Source organism: Schistocerca serialis, chromosome 3, assembly GCF_023864345.2.
Source record: "Schistocerca serialis cubense isolate TAMUIC-IGC-003099 chromosome 3, iqSchSeri2.2, whole genome shotgun sequence".
NCBI lineage: Eukaryota > Metazoa > Arthropoda > Insecta > Orthoptera > Acrididae > Schistocerca > Schistocerca serialis.
Window position 1 is genome coordinate 353,426,536 of NC_064640.1, and position 12,677 is coordinate 353,439,212.

General features: G+C 39.6%; 1 protein-coding gene across 3 annotated transcripts in view; it reads right to left on the reverse strand.

The window, feature by feature from the left end:
* The window catches only part of LOC126470160 (potassium voltage-gated channel subfamily H member 7-like), a 1,327,516-nt gene that overhangs the window by 670,358 nt on the left and 644,481 nt on the right, over nt 1-12,677 (reverse strand). The gene's annotated exons all lie outside the window — the stretch shown is intronic.

Consider the following 12,677-nt stretch of genomic DNA (forward strand, 5'->3'; position numbering starts at 1 on the left):
AACAGACTTTCTCAGCCTTAAGGTTAGATCTTATGTCCCAAGTTCAATGCTCTGTTTCAAGTGTCAACACTTTGGTCGCACAACTATGGGTTGTAATGGTCGCGCTACATGTAGAAGTTGTAGCGCCACAGCCTACAAACCGGATTTTCAATGCACTGCCCCACCCACGTGCGTTGATCGCCACTAGGTCCATCTGGTTTGGAGCAGGAATTGTCCTGTCTTCACTGAAGAAAAGAAGATTCCAGAGAGAAGTCACCCAACGTGTCTCACGCTCTGATGCAGAGAAGGAAATTTAGGCCAGTCATCCACAAAATTTTATGAAGTCTTTTGCCTCGGCGTTGTAGCAGCCTTCCCAGAAGATCAGTATTAGCACTCAGACTATGTCAGCTGATCAGGACACATATATCAGGACCTGTAAATACAGCTGTCAGACTACATTGCTGGTCCTGCAGCCCAGCCTTTCTATCGCAGCTACATTAAAACTGCTGAACTTAATATTGGCCAAGACGGTAAACTCTCATGGCAGACACCGGAAGAGATCCAGCAGAATGTTCCTGCTACATCAACCTGGCCAGCGTCCTCAAAATCCAAGCTGGGAACAAAGAGCAACAGGAAAAAGTGATACACTCTGAAGCCATTGGACCATGCGACCTTCGTCTTGTCCGATGAATTTGATGATGACCATACCATTGATGGAATGGACAACAATGGTCGCTGAGGGAACCAGCTACTCCCCAAGTGATCCCCACTCTACTTCCATCTTCCCACCATGGCGGAATTATAGCAGGAAAGACAGTGGCAAATCTCACCATAAAGATGGCTTCCATACTTCAGTGTAACTTGCAGGGATTCAGATGCATGTGGAGGGACTGCGTCTACTGGCTCAGAGTCAACTGTGTATATGTCTCTAGGAGACTCAGTTCAACTCTTCTGACACCCATGCGCTATGTGGCTATGTTCTCCACAAAAGAGACGACCTTAGTGGAGAGGTAGCTAATATTTTCGTCAACAGTGCCTACCGTTCCTTGCTTATCTCCATCATGAGCAGCCTACAACCAGTCACAGTTCAAATGGCTCAAATGGCTCTGAGCACTATGGGACTTAACATCTATGGTCATCAGTCCCCTAGAACTTAGAACTACTTAAACCTAACTAACCTAAGGACATCACACAACACCCAGTCATCACGAGGCAGAGAAAATCCCTGACCCCGCCGGGAATCGAACCCGGGAACCCGGTCGCGGAAAGCGAGAACGCTACCGCACGACCACGAGCTGCGGACCAACCAGTCACAGTGTACCTGACCATGTGTCGACGTTATGTTCCCTCTACCTGTTTGCACATGACACACTTGGCAAACTGGCTTTCCATGGCATTCTTACTCAGATCCCGCATTCCTTCATCCTTAAGGTGCACAATGTGCTTTGGGGCTCTGCAATTACCTGCCCCAGGGGTAGAGAAGTTGAAAGGTGGCTACACTGAGCCACAGCGCCAGAGATTGCGCCAAAGAGTATTATTCAGCCGCCTCCACTGGCAGTGCTTGGGGAGAACTCGTAGTAGTCAGTGCTTGTTGAGATGTGCTAGTGAAAAGTGCTGGTCGAGAACTCGTAGTAGGCAGTGCTTGCTGAGATGTGATACTGAAAAGTTCTTGTTGAGATGTGATAGTAACGAGTCGGTGTGGAAATATTGTAATGATTAGAGTGCTTTTCGTCAATATATGAAGGTAAAAGAAAAAAAATTTTTCCTTTTCTTTTTATTATCTCAATGTCTTAAATAATGCACCATTACAGGTTCAGTCAACAAAGCATCTGGCTTGTGTTCTTGTATTAGAGTGTAATTCTGCTTTCCTTACGCAATTATAGTATTTCTATTTTTTAGTTACTTCAGTATAAATGGTATTTAAAATTTCTTGTCTTGTTGAAGAAGAACCGTGCCAGATGTGTACGTTGAGTCACACTCCCACAAACAGAACAATTACACTTGTGTTTTGGTTTCGTAGGTTTTATTAATTAATTGTGTTAACGAAAATTTTCATTTCATTCTTTGTTGTTGTTCTATGCAGTCAGATTGCGTAATAATACTAGTCTTGGCCAACCGTTTACGAGACACAGCGTAATCGGACATATAGCTACTAAAAATTTTTAAAAAAAAGTATTTTCAAATTAATAATTAAGCCCACATGCACGTGGCGACCGCTGCTTCGGATCGTCCCTTGGAATTCTTCTGATTGTAAAAATAGTAGACAGTAGTATTGTTGTAGTAATTTGTACTTTAGTAATTGTAGTCTGTTTTGCATGTGTAGATTTGGTAATTGTCATTCTTCTAATGGTATTTTTTTCAGAATTTAATTTTGTTGTCTTGTATACGCGTTTGACAATTTAGTGCAATTATTTCAATTGTTCGTTAATCGTGTTTGAGGAAAACATTTTGTGTGAATGGTATTGTTGGAGATGAGGAGTCATTGTGTGTAATTTCGTACAGTGACGAGTTTTGTATGTTTTGTAAATGGTTACGCGATCGATGAGAAAGGCGAAAATGATGAATAGTGAGAATGACGAAATTGTTGACATGGCGAACTCGCCAACACAGGACAACAGTATGATGAATAATGGAGTTGAAAACAATTTAATAAGTCGGGAAGACAGTCCGGAACCACTTCAAAATTTTTCTCAATTAGAAAATTCACAGAATATGAGATTAACGATAGAAGATTCTGAAATAGTATCGAACACAGATAGTCTTACAGCTATGACGAAGGAAGTTGGTTTTGTGGGAAATGTTAGGGTCGAAAGGAATTTTGAACTAGTTCATACGGAGCAGTTGATGGGTGCAATATTAAATTTGGGATCACGGTTAGACTCACTGGGATCACAGTTACGATCTGAATTTAAAACAGAGATAGGAACAATTAAAACTGAGATGGGAACAATTAAAACTGATATGGGAACAATGGAAACACGGTTAGGATCTGAATTTAAAACAGAGATTGGAACAATTAAAACAGAGATGGGAACACTGGAAACACGGTTAGATTCACGAATAGGGACATGTTTCAAAAATATGAAAGATGAGTTAAAGAAAGAAATCAGAGAAGAAGTACAACCGATTTTGAATTCTCATAATAATAGATTAGTAGCAGTAGAGATTAGACAAAGGGAACAGGATAGAGAACAGGAGGAAAGAGATCGCGTGATAGTACAGAAATTTTCAGAGTTAAATTTACAACGTGCACACGATAAGGAGGAAATATTTGAGAGAATCGAGGAATCCGTACCAAATGACAGATTAAATAACCTAACACAACAATATGAACAGTTAACTACCAAATGTGTCAGCACTGAAACCCGAGTCGCGACACTTACGGAAGACGTAAATAAACAGAAAGAACAAATAGGTGATTTATCGGAAAGAGTTGAGGAGATTTCAGACAAATTGACAAATCTTAGTTTAAATGGGGACAGAGATTCAGATGATACAGCACCATTGCCATTTGCAGAAACCGAAGAGTATCAGAACATAAATAAACATGTTGAAAATCAGGGAAAATTTAATGAACGCGTTAAAAGGGAGGTTGAGGCATTACGAAAGCAAGTCAAACAAATCGAAGGAGAAATTGTAGGAAAAGACAGTAGAAGAAATTTAGAATCACAGATAGCAGAGGGGTTTGAAGAAAATAATTTGTTTCATTTACGAGAAGCAACAAGAGAGCGCCAGGCGCGCGAACTTGACAATAATCAACATTGGGACTGGGACAGACGCGGTAGATCTTTGTCGCCACGAGGCGAAAACTTTGACTATAAACACTTTTTGACTGTTCGGAAATTTAAGATCTTCCGCAATTCTAAGAATGACATACATCCATGTTCATGGTTAGATCAATTTATGTACGCACTTCCGCCAAATTTGCCACTAAGTCACAAACTGGAAATTATGTGCGGCTATTAATGTCCTCAGGGGATTCACTACACTAAGTGAATATGTGCCGTAGCGTGCATAGGGCCCCGAGCTGTAGTGGTGCTATTTCTCTTTTAGTTTTCTGCACCGCTGCCTACTCTTTTACTATTTTTTGCATCTGTCAAAACAACTCTTCTACTATCAATCTATCTAGAGAGAGAGTAAACAATAACCGGATATGACTATTTTACCTAAATGTGATTTCGGAAATTACCGTTTGGACTTACTATATCTTCTGCAGCATTCATTCCTAGTTTAAACGAAATTTTACCTGTTTATCTTCGTAACAATATCACTTCATATGTTGACGACATTCTTATTGCTAAACATTCTTGGAGTGAGCACAACAAAATTTTGGATTCATTATTACGTATTTTTGCAAGAGTTGGCATTACAGTGAACTTGGAAAAATCTGAATTTAGTCGTTCTCAGGTGAAATTTCTCGGTCACATTATTTCTACAGAAGGTATTCTTCCTGATCCAGAAAAACTAGATGCTATTCGTAATTATGCGGTTCCCACCACAAAACGTGATGTTCGTAGTTTCCTTGGTGTCTGTAATTTTCTTAGACGCTTTGTTAGATTGGACGATTTGGCCACTCCTCGTTTTTGCAAACTATCTGGAAAATTCTTTTTACACGAAAATCGGTCGACAACTCTGTTTGGTTAGTTTGTATTCCTGATGAGTGGGTCAATAAATTGATTTGGTACACACATTTCAGTTATGCGCACTTTGGTCCCAGAAAATGTTTCCATAAATTACGAGAAAATTGCTACTTCACTAATATGGAAAAACGTATTCGATCTGTTTTTGCCAAATGCAAATTATGTCAAAAGGCTAAGCCGCCAACTATTTCTCACAGAGCACCGTTGTTTACTATCATTCCAGCGAAATTAAAGGAGATGGCTGCAGTCGATTTGTTCGGTCCAGTGGTTCGTTCTACTAATGGTTTTGCGTACATTTTCGTAGCAGTGGAATTGACATCAAAATATGTGTGTTTTACACCTTTACGCAAAGCAACAGCTCGTTCAGTATCTAACGCTTTCATCAAACATTTTCTTAAAGAAGTGGGTCATGTTGATAAGGTTATATCAGATAATGGATCACAGTTTCGTTCTAAAATTTGGCTTCGTACTCTATGGCGTCGTAAAATTAAACCAATTTTCATTTCACTTTTTCACCCTCAATCTAACGCTTCAGAGAGATGGATGAAGGAAATCAATAAATTGTGTCGTCTTTATTGTCATCAGAATCACAGAACGTGGGATCAGTATCTTCATATTTTTCAAAACATTCTGAATGAACTTCCTAATGACTCAACTTCTTTACCGCCAATACTGATATTAAAAAACAAAGCACCGACAAATCGCATATCTGAAATCGTTCCTTTTCCGCCTACACGGAAACTGCGGCACTCTGAAGTTGTCAACCTGGCTCTGCAAAATATTGCATCTGTGGCTGCTAGAAGAGAGAAATCAGCTAAGCATCCTGGTCGTTTAAAAATTTTGTCAGTTGGTCAAAAAGTGTTAATTAAGTCTCATCGTTTGTCTCACAAAGGAAAAGGCTTGTGTCGCAAATTTTTTCTGCTTTATAACGGTCCATATAGAATTCGCAAAATCATTCATGATAACACTGTTGAAGTAGAAACTCTTAAATCACGACGCTCTAAGGGAATACATCATACATCTAACAAAATTTTTGTGGAATGACATACTTGTGAGAAACTAACAGCTACATGTAAACACGCAGAGAGTACAAGGATACTGCCCTGTGTTTTGGCGGCGGCACATACTCAAAGCAACAGTCAAGTCTGCACGCCGCACAAGGCAGTCGTTGACCGCAAACAATTGCTTCCTACGTCACGCACCTACAGCTGATCGAGCGCTCAGTGCGAATGCACTGACAGCCATAAACAAATACAGAGTTTAATTTCTCCGATTAAATTCAGTATAAAGCTACAGTAATTTGATGAATTATGTTATTAACGTTCAGTATTTTTCAGGATACGGTTCTATAAAATATTTAAGAACTTCAGGTAAATTCTGTGTGTCTCCGACGTTAAGAGGACTTGCTATCGAGAAAATTTCAGAAAGAATGTAATTTCCAAGAAGAAACTAATAAACTAAAAAGGTAACTATTAATTGAGTTTATTTTTTCAGGTAACATATTTCCATTTAGGTACGTACTTTAGACGTAATTTGCTGCTCGCAATTACGTGATTCATGTTCTATGTTCTATGAATTTACTTGTGAAGCGACGTGCTTGCGTACATTTGCTGATTTTTGTCAATGTTTTATTAATGAACAGGGTTGTTACTTGTATATATTATGCATCGCTTGGCTGCACTGCTTTTTCACTGATGTCATATTTTTTTTATTATGTGCCTGCTGTGCTTATTTATTTAAATTATAATTGTCACCTGATTAATTGTGCTGATGTAGTTAGGTATGTAAGTTATACTTTGTGATTTATCTGCTTGCGCCTTCATATTTACTTATTAAGATTACATATGAACATTTATTTGCTTATGCTGATTTGATGCTAATGACCTGTTTATTATGTTAGATAACATATTTGCTGCCTTGCTTATGGATTGCATATTTACACATTTCTGTTTTGTTGTCATAACTACTCTTTAATTTTGTATATAGAAATGCTGATATACTGTGAATGAACATAGAGTTTAGGTCACACTATTGTATTAATTATAGATTGTTCGCTTGGCAGAGCCTCGTTGTAAGAATTGTGCTGCATCCACTTGTTGACATTCTGTTCTCCACTGGTATATTTACTCGCTATTGCATGTTTTGCTTACGCTCAGTGCCTTATATTTTTAAGATAGGAAAATGAACTGCTATAATTCGACGAACGACATTAGTACAAGAAACTTTATAGAAGCCACATGAGCTGGAGGTTTTATGGAAGCTGTATAAATTTATGCTAATAGGAAGGAAGCTAACGACATGACATACGAAAACTAGGTTTAGACCATTGACAGTTATTACATTGCATTTTTCGTGAGCAATTGAAATGGGAAGTGACACTTGACACAAGAAATACTCCACATGTTTGCTTCTGTTTGCCATAATTCTTGAAGTGGGGTACACACTGTTAAATATTATGATCATTCACACTCCGTAATCGTACTTAATTACTGAGAGTTATTCGAACTAAGTCTGTTAGGGGTCATGTATGCATTTCTTTGTTTATAATTCATAATGAGTAGAAGATTTGGCTCAGATGGATTACACAGAGGTTGTGTGTTGACAGTGTGTCTTCGGATTGTATGGGATGATGAGGTTTGCATTAGGATTTTATCTGTACTTGTTCGAGGAGACTGACTAGAGGAAAGAGTTGTTATGGAAGTGAAATGATATTGGTAATAAGGTTTATATGTATCGACGTATTGAAGAGGTATTATTGAGATATTATTGAGATTATGTGAAGTTGATGATTATTGGAGTTTTTGTGGACAAGAGGAAGGTAAATGCTATTAATGATAATGTTTATATGTATCGACGTAAGAGGTATTATTGAAGTATTGAGATTATGTGATGCTGATGATTATTGGAGTTTTGGTGTATAAGAGGTAAAGTAAGTGAGGTGCATATTTTTTTTGTTGGTCTATATGGAACAAGGAGGATGAAGATAGCAGACTAGAACACTCAAGTAGGAGGAAGATAGTGTATACACACACTTTGTTAAATCACTAAGCAGTATATACTTTTTTTTGGAGAGAGGAAGTAATTGCATATCTTGGCTCACTGACAGTTGTTCAGCAACCGTACATTTTGATCTGGCTTGGCAAACATTGGTCTTGACATGATGACTATGACGTTGACTAACTATTATTGACTGTTATACATTGCTGCCACTACTACTTGATACACATGATGAACATCAAATTTTGACAGAATTGCATTTACACAGTTAACACTATACAATTACACAGTAGTACTTAATGTGGATGAAAGATGAGTGAGTGTGTTTTGTGTGTTTTCCTTTCCTAATCCTACCCACCTATCTCCTAAATATTATTTTATTTGTTTGTAGTGGCTTGCACTGACACCCATAAATATTATAGGTTTACTGATATTTGTGTATTTGTAATAGTTAATATGACAATTATCTGACATCATTTGTGTGTTTGTTATGATTTGTATGTTTAGCGTAAAAGCATTTGTATGTGGATTCAAACTATTGTTCATGCCTGAACTGTCTGATTAGTGATGGTGAATATTATGAACTGTTACCTGCACCTGTTCAACATTGCTGGGTGCCACTAATGGAACTGCTTCTGCTGAATGATGTCACTTGTCGGTGTCTGCACCTGTTCAACATTGCTAGGTGCTACTGATGGACTGCTTCTACTGAAATGATGTCACTTGTTGCTGTCTGCACCTGCTCAACATTACTGGGTGCCACTGATGGACTGCTTCTACTGAAATAATGTCACTTGTTGCTGTCTGCACCTGTTCAACATTGCCGGGTGCCACAGATGGAACTGCTTCTACTGACATAATGTCACTTGTTGGTGTCTGCACCTGCTCAACATTGCTGGGTGCCACTGATGGATTGCTTCTGCTGAGATAATGTCACTTGTTGGTGTCTGCACCTGTTCAACATTGCTGGGTGCCACTAATGGAACTGCTTCTGCTGAGAAATGTGACTTGTTGCTGTGTGTACCTGCTCAACATTGCTAGGTGCCACTGATGGACTGCTTCTATTGAAATGATGTCACTTGTTGGTGTCTGCACCTGTTCAACATTGCTGGGTGCAACTGATGGACTGCTTCTACTGAAAAGATGTCACCTGTTGGTGTCTGTACTTGCTCAACATTGCTGAGTGCCACTAATGGAACTGCTTCTGCTGAGATGATGTCACTTGTTGGTGTCTGCACCTACTCAACATTGCTGGGTGCCACTAATGGAACTGCTTCTACTAAAATGATGTCACTTGTTGGTATTTGCACCTGTTGACCATTGCTGGGTGCCACTGCTGGAACTACCCACTACTGGTTTTTTTTTAATCATTGAAAGCATTTTATATGAACATTTGTATAAACTGAATTTTTGTGTATTGTGTAAACTATTATGTAAAGTCACATGTATGAAAGAATTTGTATTGCTTACTGTATTTAATATATTAGGTTATTGAAAGGTCAGTGCAAAGCCAAAATTTTAACTAATTATGTGATATTTAGGTAGTAATATTATCTTTTATTTTTGTCTGTATTTTTGTGGACGAATTTGGTGGTATTTTCACCACCAATGCTGGCAAAAATACCATCAAATTCTGGCCCGTGGAGGAGGGGCATATGAAAGGTAGCTACACTGAGCCACAGCGCCAGAGATTGCGCCAAAGAGTATTATTCAGCCGCCTCCACTGGCAGTGCTTGGGGAGAACTCGTAGTAGTCAGTGCTTGTTGAGATGTGCTAGTGAAAAGTGCTGGTCGAGAACTCGTAGTAAGCAGTGCTTGCTGAGATGTGATACTGAAAAGTTCTTGTTGAGATGTGATAGTAACGAGTCGGTGTGGAAATATTGTAATGATTAGAGTGCTTTACGTCAATATATGAAGGTAAAAGAAAAAAAATTTTTCCTTTTCTTTTTATTATCTCAGTGTCTTAAATAATGCACCATTACAGGTTCAGTCAACAAAGCATCTGGCTTGTGTTCTTGTATTAGAGTGTAATTCTGCTTTCCTTACGCAATTATAGTATTTCTATTTTTTAGTTACTTCAGTATAAATGGTATTTAAAATTTCTTGTCTTGTTGAAGAAGAACCGTGCCAGATGTGTACGTTGAGTCACACTCCCACACACAGAACAATTACACTTGTGTTTTGGTTTCGTAGGTTTTATAGTTGCTGGGGACTTAATTAATTAATTGTGTTAACGAAAATTTTCATTTCATTCTTTGTTGTTGTTCTATGCAGTCAGATTGCGTAATAATACTAGTCAGGGCCAACCGTTTACCAGACACAGCGTAATCGGACATACAGCTACTAAAAATTTAAAAAAAAAGTATTTTCAAATTAATAATTAAGCCCACATGCAAAGTTCCAAAGGCAGTCTTCTAGGGCATATTTGCTATAGTGCAGAGAACGCACTTCTGCACTGCAACAGGTTCGTTCTCTATTATCAGTTCCTCGCTTTGCTTTCCAGCCCCCCTTGCTCACACTGCTCAATGGCACAAGATATGATTTGCATGGCAGTGATCACTTACCGATTTTGATACGCCTGCCAGACAGAAGGGTCTTCGACCGCAAACAGCCATGAAGGGAGTTCAGTAACGCAGACTGGACATTTTACAGACGCCGTGATGTGTCTGAACATCGTGTCAGCGTCCAGGAATGGGTGGAGCATACTACACAAACGATGCACCGTGCTGCTGAAGCACCCATTCCACAGTTTTCTAGACAAAAGTTTATACCACAACACCCATTCAGTTTGAACTTTTCTCGACGAGTATGGAGACGGTGGTGCTGTGATGCCCATATACATTAATATCTTAATGTGCAGCTCATCCCTGCATTCTCAGATTTACTGTCATGTGTTAGGCATTATGCATTAGGTGTTGTGTATTAGTTGTTACGTGTTAGGCATCAGACATTAGCCATTATGCATTCTGTGTTAGCCATGGTAGGAATTTGATGCCGCATTCTGCTTGCAAAGCATGTGAAATATTACATATATTACAACATCATTTTTGTGCAAGCACAATGCGGTATCAAATACACAAAATAGCTAACGCCAAATGCGTAACAGCTAATAACTGAAATGTCGTGTGGCTAGGGCCTCCCGTCGGGTAGACCGTTCGCCTGGTGCAAGTCTTTCTATTTGATGCCACTTCGGCGACTGGCGCGTCGATGGGGATGAAATGATGATGATTAGGACAACACAACACCCAGTCCCTGAGCGGAGAAAATCTCCGACCCAGCCGGGAATCGAACCCGGGCCCTTAGGATTGACAGTCCGTCGCGCTGACCACTCAGCTACCGGGGGCGGACAGCTAATAACTAATACCTGAGAACTAACGTGGCTAACGCATATCACCTAACACATAATGCCTAACGCATGTCCACGACAGTAAATATGCGAATGCCAAGATCAGCTACACATTGAGATATTGAAGTATATGGGTGTCTTTACTCATCGAGAAAACTACAGATTACATAGGTAACATGGTATAAACAGATGTTAAAGATAGGTGCCTGCATCTAAATTACACCAGATTGGCAAACTTCATAGTAGGGAGAATTTAAGTATACTGACACCACTTACAGAGCCGTTTTGCAATAACATATGATTGTTAAACTCTGTGATAAAGTGGATTGTCAGGAGCAATTAGAAAAGGGATGGTCTGTTCTGTTGAAGAAGGAGCTGTGTGGATCATTGAACTGTTATCTACATAGTAAATTCTAAAAGTTCATCACAGTGAGACGTGGTGTCAAGGCGAAGCTACCTCTTCTCATCACAAAAACGGCAGTGAAACGGCAAGAGGAATACTGTAAAACTAGTGACTGATAATCACTATTGACAAGCAGATGGCATGGAAATATCTCGTGCATCTGGAGGAGTGGGATGGAGTGTAGGTTCTGGTTTTAGGGAGATTGAGGTATGCGCAATGTTGTTTCCTATAATAGTACTTGGAACGCTCAAAAGTGGCATTCAGGGCTCGCCTTTGTATTTTTATGTTTTCGCATTCTAGAAATACTTCAGTTTTTAAATTTTTCGTTATTCTGGCTACTAATGTAAGCATTTTATCAGCAATTTTTAGAACACCAGTCATCTACAATAACTCTCACGGTTTGTTGTTATGACAAGATTTAGCAATTCAACTCTATCGTAGCTCACAGCCCGCAGACACCACCTGCCGAGAGCTGCAGGTACTAGTCTTAGGGGCCTGTATGTTTTCGTATCCTGTGTGATGTGTGCAGCCAGAATAGGCACTACATCTCAGGCATGTAAAGATTTACTGTAAGCCCGATCAGAGGCGTGTACCGAGTCTGCGCGGCCTGCACTGTTGGGCGAGCCTCGACTCACGCTGCCCGGTCAGCCGGTCGAGCCGCACCGGTGGCTCCCCGGGCCGTGGGGTGCCCCGCCAGAACGTGTCCGCTCGGGCGCCTGTGCGACTCGGCTACTCGTCAAGTCGCGCGCCCGCCGGGCATCACACTGTTGCTGACGCGAAACAAAATCTTTGTGGTCCGTTTGCAAGCACTTATTTTACTTCGTACAGTATTTGTCGATACAGTGCTTCACCCCCGGCCTTATATTAAAATAGCTCATGGCTGCAACATCAGCAACAACATGGTTAGCGAAATCTCCATCGTTGCTTGTAATTATACGGAATTTTATTAATGGTCATCCTAGCATCTTACTAATTAACCATTTTATGTAATACTAACCTAAGTATTTAAAAGTTTTTATTGACTAACACGGCTGTAAGATCGTTGTATCACAGCAGAATTTTTCTCATATTGTATGACATTTATCTCTTTCTCACCAGGTGCACCTTACCCTAGGCAAAGTATGGCTTCTGACTGCAGCTTATTTGACAGAAATTTTGTTAAAAATCAACAGCTGAAATTTATTATTTCACGGACCAAACACAAACCTGTATAATGTGCAAGAACGTACGAATCGTTTATTAAAAGCCTTGCCGTTTGGAAAATCTATCTTAATTCCATTTAAATAGAGTGCTCCGATACCCTACTCGGTTTC